Source organism: Pongo pygmaeus, chromosome 19 (assembly GCF_028885625.2).
Source record: "Pongo pygmaeus isolate AG05252 chromosome 19, NHGRI_mPonPyg2-v2.0_pri, whole genome shotgun sequence".
Lineage (NCBI taxonomy): Eukaryota > Metazoa > Chordata > Mammalia > Primates > Hominidae > Pongo > Pongo pygmaeus.
Window position 1 is genome coordinate 83,003,210 of NC_072392.2, and position 23,887 is coordinate 83,027,096.

At 44.9% G+C, this 23,887-nt stretch overlaps 1 pseudogene; it reads right to left on the bottom strand.

Annotated features, from left to right (window-relative positions):
• Positions 1-21,568: 21,568 nt before the first annotated feature.
• LOC129017684 (MICOS complex subunit MIC10-like) lies at positions 21,569-22,018 on the bottom strand (annotated as a pseudogene).
• Between the last annotated feature and the right edge of the window lie 1,869 nt (positions 22,019-23,887).

Consider the following 23,887-nt stretch of genomic DNA (forward strand, 5'->3'; position numbering starts at 1 on the left):
GTCACGGTGGTGATTATAATTCAAGTAGGCAAAGATCCCTGCATGACCAGCCTTCAAATGTCAGCCCATGCTGAAGTTAACACATTTAATTCATAGAACAAAATAATTAAAATGAGGAGTGGATGCAAAATGGTACTGCCATTCTAGAAAACAGTTTGGCAGTTTCTTATAAAGTTAAACGTACACTTACCACAAGACCCAGCAAACACCCCTCTGGTATTTATCCCAGAGAAATGAAAATTTATGTTCATATAAAATATTGTACACAAATAATTATAACAGCTTTATTTGTAATAGTCATGTATCAATCAGGATTCTCCAAAGAAACAGAACCAATAGAAGTGAGATATATAAATAATAAATAATATATATAAATGAAATATATAAGAAGCTATATATATGTACACACATACATATGTCTCTCAGAGTTCTCCAAAGAAATAGAACCAACTATATATATATTATATATAATATATGTAATATAATGTAATATAATATATAATATATGTAATACAATATATATTATATAACATATGTAATATAATATATAATATATGTAATATAATATATATTATATAATACATGTTATATATTATATATAATATATGTAATATAACATATATTATATAATACATGTTATATATTATATATAATATATGTAATATAATATATATTATATAATACATGTTATATATTATATATAATATATGTAATATAATATATATTATATAATACATGTTATATATTATATATAATATATGTAATATAATATATATAATATATGTAATATATTATATATAATATATGTAATATATTATATATAATATATGTAATATAATATATTATATATGTAATATGATATGATATATGATATATTACATATATTATATACATTATATATAATATATGTTGCTCAGGTGGTCTTAAACTCCTGGGTTCAAGTGATCCTCCTGCCTCTGCCTCCCAAAGTATTGGGTTTACAAGTGTGAGCCACCATGCCTGGCCATGATTTATTTTATATATAGTATATATATTATATTCTTTCTTTCTTTCTTTCTTTGAGATGGAGTCTCTCTCTGTCGCCCAGGCTGGAGTGCAGTGGCCTGATCTCGGCTCACTGCAACCTCCACCTCCCAGGTTCAAGAGACTCTCTTGTCTCATCCTCCCAAGTAGCTGAGACTACAGGTACACACCACCACGCCCAGCTAATTTTTGTATTTTTAGTAGAGATAGGGTTTCACCATGTTGGCCAGGATGGTCTTGATCTCATGGCCTCATGATCTGCCCCCTCAGCCTCCCAAAGTGCTGGGATTATAGGCATGAGGCAATGTGCCCGGCCAACATTCTTTTGTTTTTTGTTTTTTGGTTTTTTTTGAGATGGAATCTCGCTCTGTAGCCCAAGCTGGAGTACAGTGGCACGATCTCAGCTCATTGCAACCTCTGCCTCCCTGGTTCAAGTAATTCTCATGCTGTGGCCTCCTGAGTAGCTGGGATTACAGGCGTGCACCACCATGCCCAGCTAATTTTTGTATTTTTAGTAGAGAGAAGGTTTCAACATGTTGGCTAGGCTTGTCTCGAACCCTTGACCTCAAGTGATCTGCCTGCCTCGGCCTACCAAAGTGCTGCGATTACAGGCATGAGCCACTGTACCTGGCTTTATGTAACATTCTTGAAGTGACACAATTATAGAGTTGGAGAATAGATCAGCAGTTCCAGGGATTATGGTAGGAGGAAGGATGTGACTGAGGGGTAACAGGAAGAAATTTTATCTTTTTTTTTTTTTTGAGACAGAGTCTCGCTCTGTCACTCAGGCTGAAGTCCAGTGGCATGATCTCTGCTCACTGAGACCTCCGCTTCCCAGGCTCAAGCAGTCCTCCCACATCAGCCTCCCTCATAGTTGGGACTGCAGGAGCGTGCCACCGGGCTCAGCTATTTTTGTATTTTTTTTGTAGAGATGGAGTTTCATCATGTTGCCCAGGCTGGTCTGAAACTTCGGAGCTCAAGTGATCCACCTGCTTCGGCCTCCCAGAGTGCTAGGATTATAGGCATGAGGCACCATGCCCAGCCCCAGGAAGAAATTTCTTAGTGGTGATGGAATACTTCTGTATTCTTATTGTGGGGATGGTTACTTGAATCTATGCATGTGATAAAATTTCGTAAAACTTGTCCAGGCTCAGTGGCATGTAATCCCAGCACTTTAAGAGGCCAAAGTGAAAGGATCACTTGAGACCATGAGTTTGAGGTTATAGTGAGCTATGATTGTGCCACTTCTCTCCAGCCTGTCTCAAAAAAAATTTTTTTCATAGAATTACATACCAAAAGAAAAAGATGAGTGTCTCTTTTGTGTGTATCTACCATGTTCCCAACACTGCTTTTGGGACTTTACACACAGTAACTGGCCGGGTGCGGTGGCTCACACTTATAATCCGAGCACTTTGGGAGGCCAAGGCAGGCGGATGGCTTGAGTCCAGGGGTTCGAGACCAGCCTGGGCCATAGCGAGACCTCATTTCTACAGGAAAAAAAAAATAATAATGATGGCGTGTGCCTGTAGTCTCAGCTACTCGGGAAGCTGAGGTGGGAGGATTGCTTGAGCCTGGGAGGTCAAGGCTGCAGTGAGCCAACATTGCGTCACTGCACTCCAGCCTGGGCGACAGAGTGAGATTCTGTCTCAAAAAATAAAAACAAAAACAAACCAGACAGACAGTCACCTTAGGAATAAACACTATATCCCCACTTTATAGTCAAGGAAACCCTGAGAGAGTGTAATCACCACCCAGTCACATAGCTGGTAAGTGGCAAAACCAGGATTTAAACCAAGTCTACCTGACTCCAAGGCTTTGGCCCTTTCTCATGTTGCCTAACATACACACAAGCTCCAAAGGATGGGGCCTCCATCCTGCCCGTGATAGATCTTTCTAGCCCTGATGTTGCCTCACATCACAGCGGAGTGTCCTGCACTGTGTTTTCCGCACTCCCTGGATAAACACAGAAAGTCCTGCTCTGTGAAGAGGCCATCAAAATTAGCACAGAGATGAGGCATTGGAGAGCAAACTCCAGGTCAAGTCCAGAGAGACAGATGGCTCAGCCCGAGGTCAGGGTCCTCTTTATACCTCACTTGAATTTAGACGGCAGGCCGGGCATGATGGCTCATGCCTGTAATCCCAGCATTTTGGGAAACCAAGACAGGTGGATCACCTGAGATTAGGAGTTCGAGACCAGCCTGGGCAATATGGCAAAACCCCGTCTCTACCAAAAAACTAGCCAGGTGTGGTGGCACGCATCTGTAGTCCCAGCTACTCAGGTTGAGGCAGGAGAATCCCTTGAACCCGGGAGACGGAGTTTGCAGTGAGCCAAGATCGCTCCATTGCACCCCAGGCTGGGCGACAGAGCGAGTCTCTGTCTCAAGAAAATAAAAGAATTTAAATGGCAACCAACTTCCCAGGGGTGTGTGTCTCTGGGATGCCTCTCCTGACTCCCTGCAGGCTGAGCTGCAGACCCATCATCCACGCTCCCACATCAGCAGGATTTGCCTTAATCAAGGACCTAGTGTGTGTCTCTAGAATCACCAATGTATCATTTGTTGATGCGGGAGCCTCTCACAGAACTTGGCCTGGGTAGAAGCGCAGTAAGCGTTTGCTGAGTGAATGAATGAACTGCAAGAATCTCATGCAAGGGCTGTGGACTCAAACGCCTTCAGAGGCCAGGCAGACACCACCAATGAATGAGGTTGGGGGTGGTGATTCGTAGGGAGTGGAGAGGACAGGGGTGGAGTGGGGACATGTGCCGGAGCCACGGGGGCAGCCACCACTCCGCTTGCCCTCATGCCGCCAGGCGGGAATGTGGGCCATCTATTACCACATCTGATTTTTCAAAAGAAGCCAAAAGCCAGTCTTTTATAATGAGCTACTGATTTTTTCATGTTGTGGACTAATTTTAAGCTTTTTAAATTAAGTGAGGGCCAAACGAAACACATATGCTAGTTGAATACTGCCCAGAGGACATGGTTTGGAATTTCTGCTTTAAAACTTCAGGATGTTCCAGCGTTTCTGATGCAGTGACAGGGATTTTCCTGAAGACTATGAGACAAAGGTGTCCACAGCAGGTAAAGGAAAGCCAGTGTCATCAACAGCCATAAGCCAATTCCATGTGGACGGCCTCCTCTGCTGGCATCCCACTGGGAGGGGCTCCAAGAGCCGGTAAGAGCTCTGAAGGTGGGGTTGCAGGGAGGGCAGGGAGGAGGGTACAGATGACCTATGACTGCTGGCTGGCATAGTACGACTCTTGTATAACTTAAATTCTCATGAAACATGCATTTTTGATGGATTATTAGATTATTTTCCTCCTTGCACTAGTGGCACAAAGACCGGACAATCCCATGTAATGGAAAAAAGATAGTGCCACTTGCACCAGACAGAGAGAAGCTAAGACAAGGCTGGACAAGGTCCTGGGAAAGAGGCCACAAGGTGGCAAATCCACCCCGCCTGAAGGACCTCATCTGGGTGCAGACTTCTACCTCTCACCCTTTGCTTCAATACTGGAGGTCTTTCCTTGTTTTCCTCACCAGACAGTTCTTTTTCTCAAACTAAGGAAATGAACACACATCTCAGAGTGGCCCCAGTTCAAATCCTTCCTCTACCATTTGCTGACTGTGATGAACAGCTTTGGAATCCCCATTTGTCCGTCTTTTCAACATGACTCATATATGTTGATATCACACATCCCGGATGTGATAGGATGAGGGCACTTCATCTCTTAGGTATTCTTCCCAAAATTCTACATTCCCAGTCTAATCATGAGAAGACCAGAAACTGTCACCAGTCAGCGGAGACTAAGGAGACATGGACACTCAATGCAACACGGTGTCCTGGATTAGGTCCAGGAAGGGAAAGAGGCCATTAGTAAGACAACTGCTGAGACCTGAAGAAAGTGTGTAGTCCAGTTGAAAAATCATGGATCTAGGCCAGGCAAGGTGGCTCACACCTGTAATCCCAGCACTTTGGGGGGCCTAGATAGGTGGATCATTTGAGGTCAGGAGTTTGAAACCACCCTGGCCAACATGGTGAAACCCCATCTCTACTAAAAATACAAAAGTTAGCCAGGTGTAGAGGCACGCGCCCGTAAGCCCAGCTACTCAGGAGGCTGAGGCAGGAGAATTGCTCGAACCTGGGAGACAGAGGTTGCAGTGAGCCGAGATCATGCCACTGAACTCCAGTCTGGTGTACAGAGCGAGACTCCATCTCAAAATAATAATAATAAACAATAAATAATAAATAATAAAATAAAATAAAAATAAAAAATATGGGGCAGGGTGTGGAGGCTCATACCCGTAATCCCAGCACTTTAGGAGGCTGAGACAGGTGGATCACCTGAGGTCAGGAGTTCAAGAACAGCCTGGCCAATATGGTGAAACCTCATCTCTACAGAAAATGCAAAATCTACCCAAGCATGGTGGCGTGTGCCTGTAGTCCTAGCTACTTGGGAGGCTGAGGTGGGAGGATTGCTTGAGCCTGGGAGGTGGAGGTTGCCACAAGCTGAGATTGCACCACTGTGCTCCAGCCTGGGTGACAGAGTGAGACTCTGTCTCAAAAAAAAAAAAAAAAGATAAATAATAATAAAAATAGTTAAGACGGCAAATTTTATGTTATGTGTATTTTACCACACTTTCTTTTCTTTTCTTTTTTGAGACGGAGTCTCGCTTTGTCACCCAGGCTGGAGCACAATGGTGCGATCTCAGCTCACTGCAACCTCCATCTCCTGAGTTCAAGCAATTATCCTGCCTCGGCCTGCTGAGTAGCTGGGATTACAGGCACCCACTATCACACTCGGCTAATTTTTGTATTTTGGGTAGAGATGGGTTTCACCATATTGGCCAGGCTGGTCTCGAACTCCTGACCTCAGGTGATCCGCCCAACTCAGCCTCCCAAAGTGCTGGGATTACAGGTGTGACCCACTATGCCCAGCCCACAATTTCTTAAAATAATAAAGAAACGAATACAGATTTGACTGTATATGTGCACGTGCATGTATGTGTACACATCCACATTCCCTAGCTGTATCCACTGAGAGGGACAGGGAACAGCCTCATCCTAGTGGCAGTGAACACATGTAGCATCCAGATCTTGACTTCTAAACACCATTTTCAAAAAAAGAGAACCAGGATCTTTAGAGAACAGACTGATTCCAGGGCTGGGACCAAAAAAAAAAAAAAAAAAAATACAGATGCTCCTGGAACAGCTTGTACTAAAAAGCTCAAAGAACGATGGGTCACTGCAAAAGGAAAAGGACACAGCTGCGAGCTTGAGTGGGCTCCCACTGGCCAAACTGGGAATACTTTTTTTTTTTGAGACAGAGTCTCACTCTGTCACCCAGGCTGGAGTGCAGTGGCACGATCTTAGCTCACTGCAACCTCCGCTTCCCAGATTCAAGCAATTCTTGTGCCTCAGCCTCCCAAGTAGCTGGGACTACAGGTGTGTGCCACCACACCTGGTTAATTTTTGTATTTTTAGTAGAGATGGGGTCTCACCATGTTAGCCAGGGTGGTCTCGAACTCCTGACCTCAAGTGATCCACCTGCCTTGGCCTCCCAAAGTGCTGGGATTACATGCATGAGCCACTGCACCCAGCCTGGGAATAATTTAATTATTACAGTGAATAGTGAGAGTCATGGATTACAACCTATTGCATTCACGAGTCCGTGCAGACATAGATAAATCACTTGCCCAAGATCACAATAGGATAAGATAGCACTGGGGATGAGGGACGCTCACTCTCATTTTCCTTTAGCACTTCTTTCCCCCCAGATACTGTGAGTGGGAAGGACATGACATATAGAGCAAGCTGGAGGCCCAGGAAATTCCTAGAGAGAGTGTCTAGGACATATGGACTTTTGAGATCTGTCCAGTGTCATTTCCTGTTTCAAATCGTGCTGGGGGAAGGGAAGGTGCAGGAGGTACAGTGAGGGAGGGGGCGTGGAGGTGAGAGAGGCCGGAGAGCAGGGAGGAGGCTGGTTCATCAGCTGCAGCTGCCAATGATGCCTGGTAGGTGGGGTATGGGCGAGGGACCTCCTGGAGAGCGAGGTGCCCACATCTGGTTCACATTGAAGGGTAAAAACAAACAGGTTCGTGAGCTGGAAGAAGCCCAGCGGACTGAGCCAAGCCGTGCTGCTTGGACACTAGGGCACAGCATCCCCTCTTCCACGGGTCACTGGGCCTGGCCAGCTCCCAACGGCTTGCAGAGGGGACGCGGTTGGAATAAGGCCATCTTCTCTGCTTGGAACCACATTATCTGGGTCCAGCTCCTCCTAATGTACAAACCAGCCTCATCATGTGTTCAGAGAGGCTGGTTCTTTGATTTGTAGATGACTCATTTCAGGCCCTTGAACGAGACTGAGACTACACACGTGCCAAACATCACCATGTCCACCCAGAGGGCTTGTTTGTGCTTCGTGTAATGTCTCCCTTGGTTGGAAAGAGACAACGGCTTGCTGTGGGATCTGGAGCAACTTTCTTAACTTCTATGAGCCTCAGTTTCCCCAGGTATAAAATGGAAACAACAGTTCCTCCTTAAGGGGTCATGGTTGGCCTATTAGAGTTACTGAGCATCAGGCCCAGCCACAGTGCCAAAAAGCTCTCAATCAATGTCCACCATTCCTATTGGTCATTTGGACTCCAGCCTTATCTCTTCTATTGGGTATTTAAAGTTAGCTTGTAGTCCCAGCTACTTGGGAGGCCGAGGTAGGAGGATCACTTGAACTCGGGAGGCAGAGGTTGCAGTGAGTCAAGATCGTGCCACTGCACTCCAGCCTGGGTGACAGAGTAAGACTCTGTCTCAAAAAAAAAAAAAAAAAGTTTTAGGAAAAAAAGATTTTCCTCTAGGCCAGGCGTGGTGGCTCACACCTGTAATCCCAGCACTTTGGGAGGCTGAGGCAGGTGGATCCCCTGGACAATATAGTGAGAACCAATCTCTACAAAAAAAAAAAAAAATTAAAAATTAGCTGAGCATGGTGGCACATGCCTGTAGTCCCAGCTGTATGGGAGGCTGAGGCAGGAGGATCACCTGAGCCCAGGAGGCAGAGATTGCAGTGAGCTGTGACCACGCCATTGCACTTCAGCCTGGGTGACAGAGTGAGACCCTGACTCAAAAATAAATAAATAAATAAATAGATAAATAAATAAGGCCAGGCACAGTGGCTCATGCCTGTAATCCCAGCACTTTGGGAGGCCGAGGCAGGCAGATCACTTGAGGTCAGGAGTTTGAGAACAGCCTGGCCAACAGGGCCAGACCCTGTCTCTACTAAAAATACAACAATTAGCCTGGAGTGATGGCTCATGCCTGTAATCCCAGCTACTCAGAGGCTGAGGCAGGAGAATTGCTTGAATCTGGGAGGCGGAGGTTGCAGTGAGCCAAGATTGTGCCACTGCACTCCAGCCTGGGCGACAGAGTGAGACTTTGCCTCATAAATAAATAAATCGGCAGCAGACAGCAGGGAGGTGATTCATTCTGGAGAGAGCCCCGAGGCCCGCGTCCTGGCCAGCACCTTGTAGAGATCTCAGCTTCCTACTCTGAACTCACCTCTTGCTGTCCCCAAACTTACAGAAAAGGATGTTGTCTCTTTGTCAGATGCAATCAGCTTGCGCTCCTCCAGCACCCTCCAGGGTGTTCCTGGGGAGTCCGCTTCCGTGGGCCCACTTGTCCGCCGTCAAAAGCCCTTGGCTGGCCAGGCTTGGTGGCTCACGCCTGTAATCCCAGCACTCTGGGAGGCTGAGGTGAGCGGATCACAAGATCAGGAGTTGGAGACCACCCTGGCCAATATGGTGAAACCCCGTGTCTACTAAAAATACAAAAACTGGCCAGGCATGGTGGCGGGCGCCTGTAGTCCCAGCTACTCGGGAGGCTGAGACAGGAGAATTGCTTGAACCTGGGAGGCGGAGGTTGCAGTGAGCCGAGATCACGCCACTGCACTCCAGCCCGGGAGACAGAGGGAGACTCCGTCTTAAAAAAAAAAAAAAGCCTTTGTCCAGAAGCCTCTGCAAAGCAAAAGCCCGGGACACCATCCACCTTGGTCCTTGGGAGAAGGTGAAATTAGACAAACTGGTTACACCTTGGCAAATCATTTGACCTCATTGTGCCTCAGTTTTCTCCTCTGTGAAAAGAACTTTTTTTTTTTTTTGAGATGGAGTTTCGCTCTTGTTGCCCAGGCTGGAGTGCAATGGCACGATCTCAGCTCACTGCAACCTCCGCCTCCCAGATTCAAGTGATTCTCCTGCCTTGGCCTCCCTAGTAGCTGGGATTACAGGAGCCCGCCACCACGCCCAGCTAATTTTTTGTGTTTTTAGTAGAGACAGAGTTTTACTATGTTGGCCAGGCTGGTCTAGAACTCCTGACCTCAGGCGATCCACCCACCTCAGCCTCCCAAAGTGCTGGGATTACACACGTGAGCCACCTCGCCCGGCTTAAAAAGGACTTCTAAATACTACTCACTTTATAGAGTTGTAATGAGGCTATCTTGAGAGGTTTGAGTATGCATGAGGCATATTTGGTACAGTGCCTTGCATATAGTAATTGCTCAGTAAATGCTCAGTATTACGGTTGTTAGCTGTCATTCAAGATGTCTCCAGCCCTAAATAATCCTCACTGAGCAGTTCAGAAGTTGCCAGGGCTCAAGCTCAAGTCTGATTTCCTAGGGCTACTGGGGAACAGACAGAATCCTTCATGCAGTTTCTTTTTTCTTTCTTTCTTTCTTTTTTCTTTTTTTTGAGACACAGTCTCAAACTGTTGCCCAGGCTGAAGTGCAGTGGCACGATCTTGGCTCACTGCAACCTCTGCCTCCTGGATTCAAGTGATTCTCATGCTTCAGCCTCCTGAGTAGCTAGGGTTACAGTCCCACACCACCACACACGGCTAATTTTTATATTCTTAGTAGAGATGGGGTTTTGCCATGTAGACCAGGCTGGTCTCGAATTCCTGACCTCAAGTGGTATACCCACCTCGGCCTCCCAAAGTGCTGGAATTACAGGCGTGAGCCACCATGCCCAGCCCCTTCATGCAGTTTCTCTCACTCCTTTCAGAAGCAAGGAGTCTGATATTCCATCAACATGGAATCCACTCCTATAAACCAGCCTGCAATCCCAGCCGGTGAACTACAGTCCAATCAGGGATTAAATCTAAATTCCTCCCATCTGATCACTGGGATCCCTACCCATCCAACTCACCCCCTCCTCCTCCAGAAATGTTACCAATCCCCTAAATGCCTCCAATCACCAGTTTAACCACCAGCCAAGAGCTTACTACTCCCCCCTCCCAAGCTTAGACACTCAGTGTAATTAATGGACACGCAACATTGGGAGCTTTCACATTAAGCTCTTACTTTGAAATTTTGAATAAGAAAAAGAGCTGAAAAAAGCAGATCTCCCAATCTCGGTGAAATTGTAGGTAAAACTCCAAGTAGGATACTCAAAATAAATTGTATAAGTAATGATAATATATCATAATGTATTTATTATATGCATATATATAAGATATAGTTAAAATATATAGGTATTAAGTATTCTAAATTTCTATAACCTATCTATCTATCTCCATCTGTCTATCTATAGTCACCCCAAAGGCTAAAAGAAAGTTTTCCACACTCAAGAGTGAAATGGGGCTGGGCTCAGTGGCTCACGCCTGTAATCCCAACATTTTGGGAGGCTGAGGCAGGAGGATTGCTTGAGGCCAGAAGTTCAAGACCAAGACCAGCCTGGGCAACATAATGAGACCCTGTCTCTACAAAAAAATATAAAAATTAGCCAGCTATGGTGGTGCACACCTGTAGTTCCAGCTACTTGGGAGGCTGAGTTGGGAGGATTACTGAGGACAGGAGGTGGAGGCTGTAGTAAACCATGATTGCTCCACTGCACTCCAGCCTGGGTAACAAACTGAGACCCTGTCTCAAAAAAAAAAAAAAGAAAGAAAGAGAGAGAGAATGAAATGGAACAAATTATACATCCTTTGCATGCCAAGAGAGAGCTAGAAGAATAACATTGTGGAGGGCCTGCTTTCTCTGAAGGAGCTGTTGAAATCTGCTCTATGATCAGAAGGGGACATGATCATAGGTGGAGGCTGGAAAAAGGCTCTTTGAGCAACTGTTTAGATTTTAGGTTAAACCATGTTGCACAGCTTGAAAAATAGTATGCTTTCAAAAAAATCTATTTATCCAACATCTATCTATCTATCTATCTATCTATCTACCTATCTATCTATCTATCTAATCAATCTGAAATGAAATTAGTTGCCCCCTTCAACTCCTGCTTTGTAAACTAACACTGACTGAGAGCTTACTTGTTGAACTGGGTATTCAAATCACCTTTAAAGCACCTCTAGGAGTTAGATACTAGTTTTATCCTCATTTTGCTGAGTTGGAAAGTGAGGCACAGAGCAGTTAAGCAACTTGCTGGAGGTCACACAGCTATTAGGTGTCAGAGCTGGATTGAAATTGAAATCTGATTCCAGAGCCAACGCTATTTGCCACTAAGCTCTACTGCCTCCCTGAGGCGTTTTTCCAGTCAGGAGGGAGTCTTCAGCAGCTTTCACAAATACTATACCTCCCTCGCCCACAACACACAGAACTCAGTCTCCCCCTGTTGCTTTTCATAGCAAATCCTATGCCCTGTGTTCATATTTTTGACATGCATAAAATCTTGGTCCACCATGAGAAAAAAAATACTTTGTTGACGTGTGTGTTTGTTTTAACCAGTAACTTCCACTTTCTGTCTTTCTAAACCATTAGAATGAAAAACATGTGTTCTCACCCTTCCTATGTTTTTGTTTGTTTGTTTGTTGAGATGGAGTTTTACTCTTATTGCCCAGGCTGGAGTGCAACGGCACGATCTCGGCTCACCGCAACCTCTGCCTCCCAGGTTCAAGCGATTCTCCTGCCTCAGCCTCCCGAGTAGCTGAGATTACAGGCATGCACCACCATGCCTGGCTAATTTTGTGTTTTTAGTAGAGAGGGGTTTCTCCATGTTGGCCAGGCTGGTCTCGAACTCCCGACCTCAGGTGATCTGCCCATCTCGGCCTCCCAAAGTGTTGGAATTACAGGTGTGAGCCACTGTGCCCGGCCCTCACCCTTCCTATGTAAAACCAAAAGCATTCACTCACTGTCCATCCACAGCACAGGTTGGAAGCCACTTAGGCACCCTGGGGGTTGAATCTAGTGAAGAGAATCTGATGATGCTTGGTGCACTCTGGGGTGAATTCATTTTGACACCTAGCTCTGAAGTTTTAGAAATATCGTTGTTCTTCATATTGGTGTTTTAGATAGAGGTGGCATGTTAGTTTTATTTTTCTTTTTTTTGAGACAGAGTCTCACTGTATCACCCAGGCTGGAGTCCAGTGGTGCAATCTCAGCTCACTGCAGCCTTGACCTCCCTAGCTCAAGCGATCCTCCCACCTCAGCCTCCCAAGTAGCTGGGACTACAGGTGCTCACCACCATTCCTGGCTAATTTTTGTATTTTGTAGAGACGGGGTTTTGTCATGTTGCCCAGGCTGGTCTTGGACTCCTAGACTCAAGCAATCCTCCTGCTTTGGCCTCTCAAAGTGCTGGGATTACAGAAGTAAGCCACTACACCCGGCCAAAATGTTCCATGTCTTTATCTGGATGGTGGTTACCTGGGTGTCCATGTAGGTAAAAATGCATTGAGTGGCTGGGCACAGTGGCTCACTCCTGCAATCCCAACACTTTGGGAGACTGAGGCCACTTGAGTCCAGGAGTTTGAGACCAGCGTGAGCAATGTGACTAAACCCCATCTCTACTAAAAATACAAAAATTAGCTGGGCATTGTGTCTTGGGCCTATAATCCCAGATACTCAGGAGGCTGAGGCACGAGAATCACTTGAAGCTGGGAGGTGGAGGCTGCAGTGAGCCAAGATTGCACCACTGAACTCCAGCCTGGATGACAGAATGAGACCTTGTCTAAAAAAAAAAAAGCATTGAGCAGCACACTTCAGATTAGGGCACTTCACACTCATTACTGAATACAAATTGCACCTTAAAGCCAGGTGCGGTGTCTCACGCCTGTAATCTCAACACTTTGGGAAGCCAAGGCGGGCGGATCACCTGAGGTCACGAGTTCGAGACCAGCCTGGCCAACATGGCAAAACCCTGTCTCTACTAAAAATGCAAAAATTAGCCAGGCATGGTGGCAGGTGCCTGTACTCCCAGCTACTTGGGAGGCTGAGGCAGGAGAATCCCTTGAACCTGGGAAGTGGAGGTTGCAGTGCTCTGATATCGCGCCACTGCACTCCAACGTGGGTGAGAGAGCAAGACTCGTCTCAAAAAAAAAAAACTTAAATAAGTTGTACCTTAATAAAATAAAGACAATAGAAAGGGAGGAATCCAGGAGAATTGTTATTTTAAGGGCGAACAAAGTTCATAAAACACACACACACACACACACACACACACACACACACACACACACACCCCCTGTGGTGGTTGTGAGGACTAGTGTGGGACAACAGAGGAAGAGAAGGCAGGGAGACCAGAGTTAAAGACTATTGCATGTTGTCCACGTTTTAATCTCTTAGGCAGAAAAGGGCAAAGACATGCCCTTTTCATTGTTACCAGCTTTACTTTCACCTTTTAAAAGTAAATTGTTGGCTAGGTGCGGTGGCTTATGCCTGTAATCCCAGCATTTTGGGAGGCTGAGGCGGGTGGATCACCTGAGGTCAGGAGTTCAAGACCAGCCTAGCCAACATGGTGAAACCCCATCTCTACTAAAAATACAAAAATCAGCCAGGCCTGGTGGCACACCTGTCAGCTACTCAGGAGGCTGAGGCACAAGAGAATCACTTGAACTCTGGAGGCAGAAGTTGCAATGAGCTGAGATTGCACCACTGCACTCCAGCCTGGGCAACAGAGCGAGACTTTGTCTCTCAACAACAACAAAAAGTAAATTGGATCGGAGTGCAGTGATTCACACCTGTAATCCCAACACTTTGGGAGGCTGAGACTGGGGGATTGCTTGAGGAGTCTCCCCGGCTGAAGTGAAGGTTTCCCAGGCTTTCTCATGAGAGAATGTCTTTCAAGTTTACAAAAGGAAAGGCTGAAATTAAATTCCCTGGTTTCTTTCCATTGGCTGAATTTCCCTGTAGCTGCCTTTTGCTGAAGCCTGGGGTCTCCCTGGCAGCTGGGCCCGGAGGAGGCAGGAAGTAAATAGCTGTTCTCTGAATGGGCTCTTCAGAGAAACGGGACTGCCTCACTGCATTCACTGCGAGAAACACAGGACCTCAAAGCTCTGGGGCCCAACTGGGAACTACACAAGTGGTTTCTTTTCCAGAAAGCCCACTCATAAGACGCAGAGGCATCCAATTTCCCAGGAACATATGGCACAGTGAGAGGCGTGTCTTCGTCACCCAGAAGCTCAGGACAATGTCATCACTCACAGAGGCATCGATGGGAGGGCTGAGCTCAGGAACCCATGAGAGGCTCAGGGTGCTGCCATGAGCTTAGATCCTAGATTTGAGTGGGCTGAAAGGTCACAAGGCTAAGATTTAGGGCTAACACAGAGGAGACAAGCCAACGCTGAGTCACTTTGAAGCTTGAAATCAGGGTTTTTAACCCCCACGCTATTGACATCTTAGACCAGAAAATTATTTATTATGGGGGCTGTTCTGTGCATTATGGTGTGTTTAGCAGCATCCCTGGTCACTATCCACTAGATGACAGTAGCATCCCCCTCCCCGAGAAGTGACAACCAAAAATGTCTCCAGGCCAGGCGCAGTGGCTCATGCCTGTAATCCCAGCACTTTGGGAGGCTAAGGTGGGCAGATCACTTGAGGTCAGGAGTTCAAGACCAGCCTGGCCAACATGGAGAAACCCCATCTCTACTAAAAATACAAAAATTAGCCAGACGTGGTAGCAGGCGTCTGTAATCCCAGCTACTCAGGAGGCTGAGGCAGGAGAATCGCTTGAACCCATGAGGTGGAGGTTGCAGTGAGCTGAGACCATGCCATTGCACTCCAGCCTGGGCAACAAGAGTGAAACTCCGTCTCAAAAAAAAAAAAAAGTCTCCAGATTTTTGTCAAATGTCATCTTGGGGGGCAATATCTCCCTCGATTGAGAACCACTGCTTTAGATAAAAGCAAAATCTTAGGCTGGGCGCAATGGCTCACGCCTGTAATCCTAGCACTTTGGGAGGCTGAGGCGGGTGGATCATTTGAGGTTAGGAGATCGAGACCAGCCAGACCAACATGGTGAAACCCCGACTCTACTAAAAATACAAAATTAGCTGGGTGTGGTGGCGCACGCCTGTAATTCCAGCACTTGGGAGGCTGAGGCAGGAGAATCACTTGAACCTGGGAGGTGGAGGTTGCAGTGAGCTGAGATTGCGCCATTGCACCCAGCCTGGGCATCAAAAGTGAAACTCCATCTCAAAAAAAAAAAAAAAAAAAGCAAAATCTTAGACTTTTTGGGCTATTGCCTGAAATCTTGGACAAAGGCCTAACTGACCCAGTTAAAATACTGAGTTAAAATCTGAGCCCTACTGTTAGACTAAAGCAAACCAAAGAGGCAATGAATTACGTGTTGCCTAACTCGCTTCTCCCTTGCAGTTTCAATTGCGTTAGGCAGCCAGCTTCCCTTCCTCTCCACTGTTTCAATTGTTGCTGTGCCGGGCAAAAACTGTGGCTGGTCCACCTCAGAGCTGGCCTCATTTCAATAACAGCTGGGAGGACTGGCATGGGGCTTTCCAAGCTTAATTAGCTCATGTTTGTAAAGTTTCTTAGGAGGCTCAGGCCAGCATGCTATGGGAAGTCCAAGTTACTAGGATTCTCGCCACACTTAGAAAAAGAACATTCCCACATAAAAAGGCTGGTGGAGGCAGAAAAGAGTGCCTCGGAGCGTGTGTGTGAATAGCGAAGGGTCCTTGTGAACTGCATTTGAAACCATAAAGAAAGAGAGTAACGCATTCCAACTTTCAGGCCCTCCTCCTATTCTCTAGAGCAGGAAATTATTTAAAGTATTTCCTGAACAGCTGAAGTACGTTAGAAACCTGCTAGCATCCTCCACAGAATCTCCAGGAAATGGACACCAAAGAATTTCTTTGCAACGAGAAACTATTTGAGCTCTACTGGCCATTTCTACCTGAACAGGTTGGATACTCTCAGCCTGGGACCTGGAGAATACAATCTTCTTAGATCATTTTTATGTCAAACTTAGCATCCTACACCAAGAACACACACTGGAAGAGAATTTCTCTTGTGTATGCACATATATATGAAGAATTCTCTTCTAGTATATATATATAGCGAGAGAGAGAGAAAGAGACCAAGAACACACACTGGAAGAGAATTTCTCTTGTGTATGCACATATATATGAAGAATTCTCTTCTAGTATATATATATAGAGAGAGAGAGAGAAAGAGACCAAGAACACACACTGGAAGAGAATTTCTCTTGTGTATGCACATATATATGAAGAATTCTCTTCTAGTATATATATATATATATAGAGAGAGAGAGAGAATATATACACATATATTAGTATATATCAAGAGAGACGGAGACAGAAAGAATGAAGAACTTTCTTTGTTAGGTAATTTAGCAATGTCAGTAATAGCTTGCTAGTTAGTTATTCCCGCTCAATCTTCGGGTGGGGCAAGAATGAGGTCAGCCTCTTCTGTTTTAGGCAGAATTCTAGAACATGCAACAAAAGGAAACTGCTTGGCCCCATCCCACCTCTAGAGATTTGTTCTCTCCAAGGCCTGCCTATAAATCTCCCAGGGTGGGGTTCCAGAAGCATGGTGCCCCTGCAAGCCAAGTTTGAACCTCCCAAGCAAATCAGCATTGGAATGTTGGTGGGGTCACAGGATCAAGAGCCATCTGGGAGCCAGCTGTGACTTGGGCTGATTCCCATGGTTTCCTATGAGAAGGGCAAGTATGATCACTACAGCAGAAATACCAAAGAAAAATGGCAATTGTTACCTCCGGAGCAAAGAACAAGGCCTAGAGCAGTGCCAGTTCCTAAAGAGAATGACAGATCTGATTATGCTGGTGAAGGCCAGGCAAGTTCTGTGCTTCCTAACCACAGTTAGAAGCCTTTCCTCCTGCGGCGGTGGAGCTCGGATCCAGAGCTTGGGAAGTGTGGGACTTGCCTCTCTGAGACCTGGCTGTCAGCAGGAGGATGAGGAGCCAAACACTACCCATTGTTACCACCCACCCTCTGGGGCTTGCAGGGAAACTGAACTTCTGGCCAAAAGAGAAATATAAACCCTTGCCATCTTCTCTTTCCGGGGACAAAGGCACCACAGATTTTTAGTGTGTTTCATCATGCTTTTGGAACGAATGTCAACCAAATGCCATCTTTTAGGGACAGCGGCAAAAATGCCTGTTCAACTGGAGTTCTTTAGTCAAATGGCAGTTACATTCATTGATCTGAGGTCTTAAACTACTTAGGCTCAGGGAGCGACATTAAAAAAAAATAGCGGCTGGATGCGGTGGCTCATGCCTGTAATCCCAGCACTTTGGGAGGCTGCAGTGGGTGGATCACAAGGTCAGGAGTTCGAGACCAGCCTGGCCAACATGGTGAAACCCCATCTCTAAAAATACAAAAATTAGCTGGACCCGGTGGTGCATGCCTGTAATCCCAGCTACTCAGGAGGCTGAGGCAGGAGAATAACTTGAACCTGGGAGGTGGAGGTTCCAATGAGCCAAGATTGTGCCATTGCACTCCAGCCTGGGCAACAAGAAAAAGCACATTTACAAATGTGTAGAAAACAGGCTGGGTGCGGTGGCTCACATCTGTAATCCCAGCACTTTGGGAGGCTGAGGTAGGTGGATCACCTGAGGTCAGGAGTTCGAGACCAGCCTGGCCAACATGGTGAAACTCCATCTTTACTAAAAATACAAAAATTAGCTGGGCATGGTGGCAGTCACCTGTAATCCTAGCTACTTGGGAGGCTGAGGTAGGAGAATTGCTTGAACCTGGGAGACAGAGGTTGCAGTGAGCCAAGATTTCGCCACTGCACTCCAGCCTGGGCGACAGAGTGAGACTTTGTCTCAAAAGAAACAAAAAAAGAAAAACAAAACAAAAAAAAAAGAAAAGAAATGGAAAGGAACTACACCTGAAACTTGTAATATTTTGAAGGTAGCTCTACCTTTGAGATCCTAATTTTCCCCAGGCTATGATCCCCTTTCTTCGAAAAGCACCCACATGTATTTAACAGTAAACTTTGCATACAGTTTCAGAGGTTCAGGAGCCCCATAACCTATCTTGGATCTCAGGTTACACAGGTTAAGAATTCTTATTCATGCCAAAATATAAAATCCAATAGTAGAATTTTAGGTTATTATTTTAATTGTTTTAGGTTATTATTTTAATCTTTGTGGTATTCTGTTTTTCAAATTTTCTAAAATAAGTATTATTTCTGTAACTAGGAAAATACATTTTAAAGAATTACCAGGAAGAAAAGAAAGAGAAAAGGAAGGAAGAAAGAGAAAGGGAGGAAGGAGAGAGGGAGGGAGGGAGGAGAGAGAGAGAGGGAGAGAAAAAAGAAAGAGAGTGAGAGAGAGAAAGAAGGAAGGGAAGGAAGGAAGGAAGAAAGAAAAGAAAAGAAAGAAAGAAAGAAAGAGAAAGGAAGGAAAATGAATTAGCTTTGTGTTCCCTAAGTTAATCTTTGCTGAGTGGTTGAGACGTTGATTGAAAGAATGGGCAAGAACAGAGTAGGGTGACAGTCACTGGTCACTTACAACTTTAGTCTAAGCCAAAGGGTTGAAAAAGACCATCTTGGCTGGGCGCGGTGGCTCATGCCTATAATCCCAGCACTTTGGGAGGCCCAGGTGGGTGGATCACTTGAGGTCAGGAGTTTGAGACCAGCCTGACCAACAAAGAGAAACCCGGTCTCTACTAAACATACAAAATTAGCCGGGTGTGGTGGCGCATGCCTGTAATCCTGGCTACTCGGGAGGCTGAGGCCGTAGAATCTCCTGAACCTGGGAGGCGGAGGTTGCAATGAGCCGAGATCACGCCATTGTACCCTAGCCTGGGCAACAAGAGCGGAACTCTGTCTCAAAAAAAAAAAAAGAAAGAAAAAGACCACCTCATTTATACACAGTTTTCTACATTTCTCCTCTATTTCAATAGTTTTGCTTTTAAAATATGTATTTTTTGCAGCCACAATCAGGAGATGCCTTCTGGATATCATCCTTTGACCATTAATTTTAATTTTGAATTGATTCAAAGTTTTCTTATTCATCCAATCTCTCCTCATATTCCCTTGTTTTTATGGATAAGCTTCCAATATTTCTGCCTAAACTTGTTCAAGTTCAAACATGAGTTTATTCATAGTAGAAAATATGGCTTTGTGGTTGCTGTCTCAACAGTCAAGTGTTTGCTCATTCAAGAAACTTCATTAACACTAGTATGAGGGGCCTATCAGGTATTGATACGACAAGCTTCCATCACCAAGTTGGACTTGGGTGGTTCAGTCCTGTTCTCATGGCCAATGAGAAGTTAGGTGAGGAGGTGCTCCAATTATTCTGTCCAATAGAATTAAGAGAAAGGGAACCAGTGGGCACAGGAAAACAGCTGGACCTCTCACTGGGATACTGCAAAGGCTAACAGCCAGTCTAGGAACTTAGTCACAGTGGGCCCTCCTTGAGCCAGTTCCACTGTTCAGAGAGCTATGCCAAGCCCCTAAAAGACCTAAAGGCTGACAAAACATCTGACTTTTTGGTAGAATCCTATCATTAAGTATATAAACAATCCAGTATGGTGATCTTATGTTGATTTGTATCTGATTGATAAGGGGAAAAAAAAAAGAAGAGTAACAATAAACTTAGCCTAGAAGGTAAAATGATCAAAACAAGGGTCTACATAAGAACAAACAAATCTTTGGTGTTAAAAGCTTAGAGGCAGCCGGGTGCAGTGGCTCACGCCTGTATTCCCAGCACTTTGGGAAGCTGAGGCAGGAGGATAGCTTGAGGCCAGGAATTTGAGACCAGCCTGGGCAACACAGCGAGACTTTTTTTCTTCAGTTATTACAGCTATTCCCAACAACAAAAAGTTTGGAATAGCCGTAATACTTATCTGGGATACTTCTATTATGTAGAAATTAGTATCTATACTTTTCTTATGCCAGGCACTTAGCTGCCCCACCAAAAGGTCTTTCACTGACATAATAAAGAGGCAGGATTTGAATTCAGACAGATCTGGCTCTTAAATACTAGTCCACTTCACCGCACCATGCTACCTCCCACAACTAGGATGGGAAATGACATTTACGATTGTGAAAAGCCTGGAACGCACGAACTGATCAGTTTAAGAGGGTTCGATGCATACACCTCCTACACAGTGTTATGAAACTGTCCCAAATATTTAGGAGGAACTGAGCGTTTACAGACACTAGAATTAGCTTTCAAACTATGCCAACATGTCATTTAACATACAAGTGCTCAAAATTAAATTGCACTTCTGCCCTCAAAAAACCCTAGCTGATAGCTTGGGTGTTTCTTATCATCTTTATTAGCTGGAGTTATGAAACTTAAATGGGTGATGTTGCTAAAACACTTTTCTCTAACACTTTCCCATGGGGAGTTAGAGGGAGGCTGCATGATTTGGCCGGGTTTTGTTCATCACAAATTAGGTCAACAGCTCAATCCCAAAAGAAAGCACCATTAGTGAAATGACATGTTTCAAGGGCTTTCCAAAAATCAGTCCACCGGGTTTTGGCAAGCTCCAGCAAGGGTGGAGAGGGGTAAGGGGCAGCCAGGCCTTAATGGCCTTCTGAACTTGGGTCCTGTATCTGACAAGGTTTCCAATGGCTCGTATGAACAAAACTGACTTTGCTCTTACTGCTGTTATGCAATTAAAGAGGCCAAATGCTGAAACAAAAATCTTACTTAACAATGAGGATTTACAGTAACGAAAAATTATCCCAAGTTTTTTCTTCAGTGATGATGCAGCCACAGAAAGATTGAGGATGAGAGGAAAAAAAATCAACATTAGGAAACAGAATGTTGATTTCCTTTGTCCTAAAAATAATCAAGCTTGATTATTTTCAGCCAAAATGCAATATAGCAATGAAAGAATCAATACTTTGTGAAATGTTTAACACTGATGTTCAATCTTTTAATGTTACCCTTTTAAGATTATTTCAATAAGCAAAATAAGTGTTAGCAGTTTTTACTTTGATAATTGCCAAATGATATTAGGAATATTACCTTTCCTCCCTTGCTTAAAACAAAAACAAATACAAAAATGAAAGTTATAGGTAAAGATATATAATTTATCAAAGTTTTTTTTGTTTTTTTGAGACGGAATCTCACTCTTGTCACCCAGGCTGGAGTGCAGTGGTGCAATCTCGGCTCACTGCAACATCCAACTCCCGCCACCACGCGCAGTTAATTTTTTGTATTTTTAGTAGAGACAGTGTTTGCCATGTTGGGCAGGCTGGTCTTGAACTCCTGACCTCAGATGATCCGCCTGCCTCAGCCTCCCAAAGTGCTGGGATTACAAGCGTGAACCACCATGCCCGGCCTATCAAATACTTTTTTTTTCTTTTTTTTTTTCCTATTTTTGTTAAATTTATTTAAGACCACCTCCCTACAATTTCCAGAGAAAAAATACAAAACAAGAAACAGACTTGGTTTCAAATACATAACCAGGTGCTGGAGTTTAAAGCATTACGGATAACATTGTTACAGAAGAATGGCAGCTTACTCCAGGACACTTCAGTATTCCTGAGGAATAAACATGATTTCTCTTGTCCTCCCACTGGGACGTTCTCAGGTGAAGTCACTGCTCCTGCTCTTTGACATATTTTCCATGTAGAAGATATGGAGCTTGGAAATCATGCTAACAGTTGGAGCAAGCCATTCCTAATCCCGTGCCAGAACTGAAGGCTAATGGCCACATTCTTCTTTTAAAGAAGGTAAGTGAGAAAACAATTCCTAATCCAAAACCAGTACCTATCTTCACCACCACATCTGCCAGGCACTGGTCCCACTGCCTGCCAAGCTCTGATTCCGACATGTTCCCCACCCGCACCTCTAGCTTTCCTCTCCGCCTCTGTACTCTTTAACACTACCAAAGTCTTAAATGACATTTCAAACTGCTAGATGGCCGGGCACGGTGGCTCACACCTGTAATCCCAGCACTTTGGGAGGCCAAGCCGGGTAGATCACTTGAGGTCAGGAGTTCGAGATCAGCCTGGCCAACATGGCTAAACCCCATCTCTAATAAAAATACAAAAATTAGCCTGGTGTGGTGGTGGTCACTTGTAACCCTGTTACTCGGGAGGCTGAGGCAGGAGAATCGCTTAACCTGGGAGGTGGAGGTTGCAGTGAGCCGCGATCGCGCCACTGCACTCCAGCCTGGGAGAAAGAGTAAGATTCCGTCTCAAAAAAAAAATTAGCCAAGTGTGGTGGTGGGAGCCTGCAGTCCTAGCTACTCGGGAGGCTGAGGCAGGAGAATCTCTTGAGCCCGGGAGGCAGAGGTTGCAGTGAGCCAAGATCGCGCCACTGAACTCTATCCAGCCTGGGCAACAAGAGCGAGACTCCATCTCCAAAAAAAAAAAAAAAAAAAAAAAAAAGAGCTTTCAAACTGCTAGGAAACGAAAAATGTTGGTACATTAATAAATCACTAGCAGTTTAGACATTAACACTGCAAGAGGGAGAAGTTGGTGGCTACACAATGTTTTTATCGTGACTTTTACAAATCAAGCTGGTTATAAAGTCATTCTGTCATTCTCAAAGATATTAAGTTACCCACAGATAAATTAAATAAAAATCTCCCAATGCCTCTATGGATCTAACCACTCCAAGGAAACTAGCATGTTAAGCATTTTATCTAAAATATGAAAAAAAAACTTTTTTGGAAACCAGCTATCTCCTGTTCATTACCTCACTATTGAGTCATACCTCCTTTAACAAATCCAGACCTTACGCTTTCTATCCTGTCTTTTACACTAGTCCTTCTGAAGCCATTAAAACTCTCCCATGTTAAAGCAAAAATCTAGGATGTCCAGGTTTACTTCCCCATCACCTTTTCTCAAGCTGAAGACTTTTGGATTCAGTATCCAGGAAGGGACTGGGGAGAGGAAGACAGGAGCAAGTAAGTAGGAAAGGAAGGGCAGTCTGTACTGTTAATGTCTCTTCCCCCTCCCCTTTATGGGAGCCTTTGTACAGGAAAAGCTGAGAAAGTGATCCAAGGTTCCAAACAAAATGCTCTATGCTTATGAGGACCATGTGTAACACAGGGGTTTAGTGTTCCATTTTATTTTTTGTTGTTTGTGTGTGTGTGTGTGTGTGTTTGAGACAAAGTCTCGCTCTGTTGCCCAGGCTGGAGTGAAATGGCGTGATCTCAGCTCACTACAACCTCCACCGCCCAGGTTCAAGTGATTCTTCTGCCTTGGCCTCCCAAGTAGCTTACAGGCGCCCACTACCGCATCCGGCTAATTTTTGTTTTTTGTTTTTTTTTTTAAGTAGAGACGGGGTTTCACTGTGTTGGCCAGGCTGGTCTCAAACTCCTGACCTCGAGTGATCTGCCTGCCTCGGCCTCCCAAAGTGCTGGGATCACAGTCGTGAGCTACCACACCCGGCCTAGTGTCCCATTTTAGCAACTTGGCTGCAGGGGGTGCTTCAAATAAGCCAGTGTTCTATACCTAAACAAGGTAAGGATTAAACATCGTTCCATGGAAGGATTTTAAAACGCAACTGTTACCTGCAAAAGGCAAAATATATTTGTATGCACGTTGATGAACAAGGGGAAGGAAATCCTCATGTTTGTAGCCAAGAAGGTAAATGGAGACTTGTTGCAGTATATTACTACTGACTTGAAAAGATGTCTTGGCTGGGCGCGGTGGCTCATGCCTGTAATCCCAGCACTTTGGGAGGCCAAGGCAGTGGAT